The following is a 6627-nucleotide window of genomic DNA, read 5'->3' as shown; positions in this document are numbered from 1 at the left end:
GAATAATCTGAGAATAAGGGGTCACATAGTTAAAACCATTGCTGAGGAATTTTTTCTGAGGGTGTGATTCTTTGGAATTCTTTACCACAGACGGTTGCTGGGGCTGAGTCATTTAAATATGTTAAAGGATGAAGTAGGCAATTTTTAAATCAGTAAGTGAATTGAGGGTTATGGGGAACAGGTAGGCATGTGCAGTTAAGGATTATTAAATTATAATGCTAAGGTTTATCTATTTCTCTTGACCATTATTGTTGAATTTACTGTCATCACTCTTTCAGGCACTGCATTCCGCATTACAACTCATACTGTAAAATAAAGTATTACCACACACCACCTCTAGACCTTTTGCTGATTACCTTCAGTCTATGTCTTCTAGTTATTAATCCTTCTACTAGAAATAACTTGTTCCTTGTTTACTCTAGCATCCTGCAAGTGCTACCTTTCAAAGCTACTCAATCTTCTCCGTGAAAAGAACCAGCCCAAATTATTTAGTTTCTCCACCCCTCTTATCATTCTAGTATATCTCCTCCTACTCACCTTGGAGAAGGTCTCATAAAAATTAGTGTGCATATCGCTCCAGCCACCTTTGACCTGCACCCACTTTAAACCATTTAGTTCCTACTGCATTTAATCGCTTCTCCCTCCAGTGTACATTTGCATGAACCAAAAGGAGGGGAAAAAAGATAAAGAAAATAAGTTAACAAGGAGGGAGAAAATAATGCTAACAGCATTAAATGTGTTGTAAACATACTTACGAACTGGGTGTGCAAATAATACAAAAATACTTCCAACACTTGATGTTTGAATTTTGACTTTAGTATAATTAAATGTTTCAAATCATTTTTAACTTGCATGTATCTTGTACTTTTAACATCCCAACAAATCTCTTCAATAATGAAATGTGATCACAGCTGCTGAGAAGACAAACATGGTAAACAAGTTGTGTCCAACAAAATGTTATTGACTAGTTACTCTAACTTGACGGCTTTTGAGGTTTACAGTTTGACTAATATATCGGGAGAACTCCTCACCTATATCTTTCTCTTACTGGTAATAATCTTTTAATTATCTGAACAGACAGACAGGACATTGGTTTAATGCCTCATTGTATGCATGCTGGTGTCGACAAAATAAAGGCATCCATGACCCGTGCTTTAAATGTACATCAAGTTTTTTGCCTGAGCAAATAAGGATCCGGGTCCCTTTTGTGAACCTGTATTCATGAATGCCTTGAATGTAGTTACTAGCCAATGTTCAGCCAGCTACATTCAGGACTGTACGTGTTACCTAGCCAAACTTAACAGACCACTGCAAACAGTGATCAGAAAGGAAAGTTTCGTTGACCTGAAACATTATCTTTCTGTTTCCACAGATGTTTCCTATTCTGCCCACTTATTTCCAGCAACAAGGGAAGCTTTTCTGTACATTAAAACATTGGCTGTGAAGCACTTTTAAAGATGCCCTATAGTGGTAAGAGATGCTGTATAAATGCAAGTCTTTGCCTTGTTAAAATATGTTTACCTGAAATGTGGAGCCATGTCATTCAGTAATGCTCCATCTGGTGCTATATTAAAACTATGGACTATTAGTAGTCAACTTTCCCCTTCATGTCATAGCCTCCCTGCTCTTTATCAAATGTTAGAGCATTTATGCCCAGCTGGGAAAGGACACAATATAAATTTAATATCTTATCTGAAAGATGGCACTTCTTACAATGTGACACTCCCTCAGTACCATACTTGGAATGCCAGACGAGATTTTTCTGCTCAGATCAATGAAATGACTCTTGAATCCAAGCTGATTTAGGGTAAGAGCTTTATTTTGTTATGTAATGGAATGCAAATGACCTTACCAAAGCTAGCCTATTCCTGATTGGCCTTGAAGGTGGTGTTAATGGTAAACAACCTTCGTGAATTGTTGCAGTCCACGTGGTGTAGGGACACCTGCACTGCCGTGTGGAAGGGAGTTCTACAATTTTGATCCAGTTCAATAAAGGTTCAGCAATATAGTTCCAAGTCAGGGTGATGAGTGACTTGAACGAGATCTTCCAGATGGTGATGTTTCCATTACTCTTCTGTCTTTTCCTTCCTGTGTGGTTGAGGTCACAGATTAATGACAAGTTGTCAAAAGAAAGCTGGATATGAAATCTACTAACCAACGAACCACAGCATTCCAATAGGTCAGCAAAAGATCACTCCATGAAAAAGGAGGAAGTTGCATTATAAATGTTTTCGTTATTTACCAAGATCTTCCAGCAATGGCATTCAGTACATCTCATCATGGTCCTCTTCGATAGCCCTTGTGCACTTTTCCAGCTACTTCAGTATTATTGTATTCACAGGACATTTGGATAATTCCAGTCTCCAATGATTGTTTAAAAGCATTTGCACATAAGTGGGGTTTGTTCCCATGTGCCTCAATTATTCTGCAAATACATTGCAGACATTTTTTATAATGAGGGAAAAACATTTTTTTACACTGACAAATAATAATTACACATCAGTCAAAAAATTCACAAATATTTAAGCTTACTGAGCACAGTGAATAAAAACAAACACGGGAGTTATTGAACAGCTCCCTGTCTTTTTTCTGTGTTAGTATCAGCTGAGCAGTTTAAGAAATTAAGTTCAATGGAGTGCCACAAGGATCGCTGCTGGGTCCTCTACTTTTTGTCATTTACATAAATGATTTGGATGCGAGCATAAGAGTTACAGTTAGTAAGTTTGAAAAGACACCAAAATTAGTAGACAGCGAAGAGGGTTACCTCAGATTACAACAGGATCTGGACCAGATGGGCAAAGAGCTGAGAAGTGATAGTTGGAGTTTAATTCATATAAATCAGAGGTGCTGCATTTTGGGAAAGCAAATCTTGGCAGGACTTATACACTTAATGGTAAGTTCCTAGGGTGTGTTGCTGAACAAAGAGAACTTGGAGTGCAGGTTCATAGCTCCTTGAAAGTGGAGTCGCAGGTAGATAGGATAGTGAAGAAGGCATTTGGTATGCTTTCCTTTATTGGTCAGAGTATTGAGTACAGGAGTTGGGAGGTCATGTTGTGGCTGTACAGGACATTGGTTAAGCCACTGTTGGAATATTGCGTGCAATTCTGGTCTCCCTCCTATCGGAAAGATGTTGTGAAACTTGAAAGGGTTCAGAAAAGATTTACAAGGATGTTGCCAGGGTTGGAGGATCTGAGCTACAGGGAGAGGCTGAACAGGCTGGGGCTGTTTTCCCTGGAGCGTCGGAGGCTGACGGGTGACGTTATAGAGGTTTACAAAATTATGAGGGGCATGGATAGGATAAATAGACAAAGTCTTTTCCCTGGGGTCAGGGAGTCCAGAACTAGAGGGCACAGGTTTAGGGTGAGAGGGGAAAGATATAAAAGGGACCTAAGGGGCAACTTTTTCACGCAGAGGGTAGTACGTATATGGAATGAACTGCCAGAGGATGTGGTGTAGGCTCATATAATTGCAACATTTAAGAGGCATTTGGATGGGTATATGAATAGGAAGGAGTTGGAGGGATATGGGCTGGGTGCTGGCAGGTGGGACTAGATTGGCTTGGGATATCTGGTCAGCATGGACGGGTTGGACCGAAGGGTCTGTTTCCATGCTGTACATCTCTATGACTATGACTCTACGTCTGAAAATCAAAAACTACTACAGTATAACACCTTTATTTTATTCTTTAAAGTATACACACTCTCTCTACCCCCTGGATAGTTAAGAGCTCGGGGGCCCACAGTCCCAAAGGAGTTAGCCACTTAGGACTGAGCTGAGAAGTACCTTTGTTTGGGGGCTGTGGATCTTTGGATGCTGAGGTGTTGAGTATATTCAGGACTAAGATCGATAGGTTGTAAGACACTGAGGAAATCAAGGGTTTCTAGGATTAAGTAGGCAGGTGGAGTTAAGGTTAAAAATCAGTACTATCTTACTGAATGGCAGACCAGGCACAAAAGACATTCTTCTGTTCCTCTTTCTTAATTCATTATGTATTAATAGCAACAAGGGCACTACACCCACAAAAAAATCTCTTGCTTTATATGACTTACTTTACACATTATAGAACCATCAAATAAAAATAGTCCATTTGATTTAAAAATCAAAAAAACAAAATGAATTTATCAGTAAACATTATGCAGGATATGTGAGATTTGGGCAATAACTTCTTTCCTGGCTTTCTTCACCAACATCATAATGGCTACATCCCTTGCCTTTCCGAAAGACTCAGAATCTTATTCAAAAGTGAGTTGTGTCATATTATATTCCTGGTGCAGAAAAATGAAAACATTACACTGCAATAATATATATAGTTACATGGGATTTGGGTGTGTGGTGGTTGCTCCCAGAGTTTCCTGTAGTGCAAAACTGTAGCTAGACTAGGCCGATGAATCAACTGGCAGGTCCTAGAGTGACTTTCTGCCTCCTTACAGGGTGAAAGCACAAACCTAACTGCATTAAATCTAAATTTACCTTAAATAATTTTGGAAATATACCAGCTGATTGCCATCAAATAACAAAAAGCCTGGAGTTAGGTTTCTTCAGATTGCAATCCAGATCTTGGCACTGGAGGTGAAACCTAAAGAGAAGGGAGACAATTGATTTGCAAAGAAAACTCCTGATCTCTGTCAAAAACGCAAGAAATAAGAGCTGGAGGTAAGCCATGCCAATTTTAAGCCATTCAATAAGATCATTGCTGAACTTATGCATCATATCCTCTCTCTGAATATACACTGTTTCATAGAGTGCCCAAAAAGTTACCACTTTAAAATTTAGTCTTATATATTTGAAAACTGAGCAGCATCCACAGATCACTGGGGCAAGAGTGCCAAAGACCAGCATTTGTAACATTAACTCAGTCAAATACTGATGGAATAGTGAGAGCAGAGCACGGAAGTAAATGGTCAATTGTACAGTTATTCAGGAGGTAGACTAGGACTTATCTGTCTTAATTTATCTGGGGTAACTATCTAGGAATATTAATGAAACACCTTAAGTTACTGACTCTAGCTCAGAGTGGGATATTTTTGCATAGGGCTTCTGGGAAAAGTAGGATTGCCCTTTGCAAGTTCAAACTTCTTGGGAAATTCCCAGGGAGTAACGGCATCAGTATTTTGGTGGGATCCTGACTTGCATCTTGGGTCATAAATCTGATCTCCCGATGATCTGGGGAGTGGAAGATCTGGCCCATTTCCCACCGATTCCATCAGTTTTTTCAGGTAGTACATTCCAAATGATTATAACTGACTAAGTTTCACTTCTTTTGCCATCCATTATGTAACTAGTCATTACCATTCAGTGGGGCTTATATCAACTGGAGGATCCAACAATGACTGTTTATGTCCTCTCAAAAGCAGGATGCTTAACCAAGACAATCTATAGTATTGACAATATTGTTTTAATGTTAGCAGAGAAACTCACGAGCAACAAAATTTAAGGTAGGAAGCAATGCCACTTCCTTATGTTATGGAAGTGAGCTGTCAGACTAAATTAATATTTAAACATAAAATGATAATAAATGTTTGGTTTATCCTACGAGTTGATTTTTAAAGAATGCTTCAGACACTTAAGGCTCACTTTTCTAGGTACCCAAGAAATAATGAACAGAAAAATCGTGGCTAATTATACAATTGACAGCCCCACCCCTCCTCCCCACATTTTCATTGTGAAAAAGTTTCATTCAATTAACATCATTTTTGTTTTTAAAAATAAAATATTGTTGAAGTGTTTCTCTTTTTTTTATTTCTATTGGCATTTGAGCCACGGAATAGCGGCTGTTAAAATGCTGTATCTCTCAGGACAATGTTTTTTTTAAACTGTCTCGTTGTAAGAGTGCCGAGCCCTATCCGGGACGTTACCTGAAATACCAGTGCTGACTGAAAGACAGACATTCCTTTCAGTTCCCTTGTTACTAACTGCAGGAATATCCCGCAGATCTCAATCCCCGCGCACTCCAATCCAAATTCACTCAAACACTAAAAAACAATTCACTGACACAACGGACATGGAATTCGGGAGGAAATTAAACAAACTTTTGCTACTTGCACCATCCACCCCGCATCACACCCGGAAAACCAAACAAAAAGGCAACGTTCAGTCTCAAAATCTGACGACTTCCTACTTTAACACAGACTGGTCATGGGCTTCTTTCTTCAAAATACATCGATCACTGACCCTTTCTCACTCCCAGAAATGGAAACATTTGTTCTTGCTTTGATTAGGAATGGGCAAACCATTAATTTTTTTTTAAAAAAACGACAAAACTCAATTTATTGATCCGGATGTTTGAAGATCCTGCCAACCCCGGATACGTGATGTAAACATATCTGACAGGGTCAGCTCCCGAAAGGGAGCGCTGCAAGGCTGGCTTGTCCTGGAGTTGCAAAACCAGTGCATTGAGCTATAAACCATTTTAACTCCAGCTGAGAGCAACCGGACCTACCAGTAAATAGGATAAAACCTGATTCCTTGCGATCTAATGGACGTTCTGCCGATCACAAAGTACATCACTCCCAGATGCTTTTACATGTAAAAGTTAGTGGGTTTTTTTTGAAGAACTGGTTACTCTCCTCCCAGGGGATCAAAGCAAAGTAGCTTGTCATTGAGAATAGGTTTTTTAAAAACTATATA

General features: G+C 39.2%; 1 long non-coding RNA gene across 2 annotated transcripts; it reads right to left on the bottom strand.

Annotated features, from left to right (window-relative positions):
- Positions 1-1798: 1798 nt before the first annotated feature.
- On the bottom strand, positions 1799-6329 carry LOC140493376 (uncharacterized). Of its 2 annotated transcripts, XR_011963654.1 has the most exons (4): positions 6119-6329; positions 4471-4576; positions 2243-2425; positions 1799-2088 (listed from the first exon to the last, which is right to left on the bottom strand). It is a non-coding gene; the product is annotated as an uncharacterized lncRNA (long non-coding RNA). The 2 variants fall into 2 exon arrangements; XR_011963655.1 differs by lacking the exon at positions 2243-2425.
- Positions 6330-6627: the final 298 nt, after the last annotated feature.

The sequence above is a fragment of the Chiloscyllium punctatum genome, chromosome 22 (assembly GCF_047496795.1).
Source record: "Chiloscyllium punctatum isolate Juve2018m chromosome 22, sChiPun1.3, whole genome shotgun sequence".
NCBI lineage: Eukaryota > Metazoa > Chordata > Chondrichthyes > Orectolobiformes > Hemiscylliidae > Chiloscyllium > Chiloscyllium punctatum.
The sequence above is the reverse complement of the archived record's forward strand: the minus strand, read 5'-3'. Positions and strand labels throughout refer to the sequence as shown.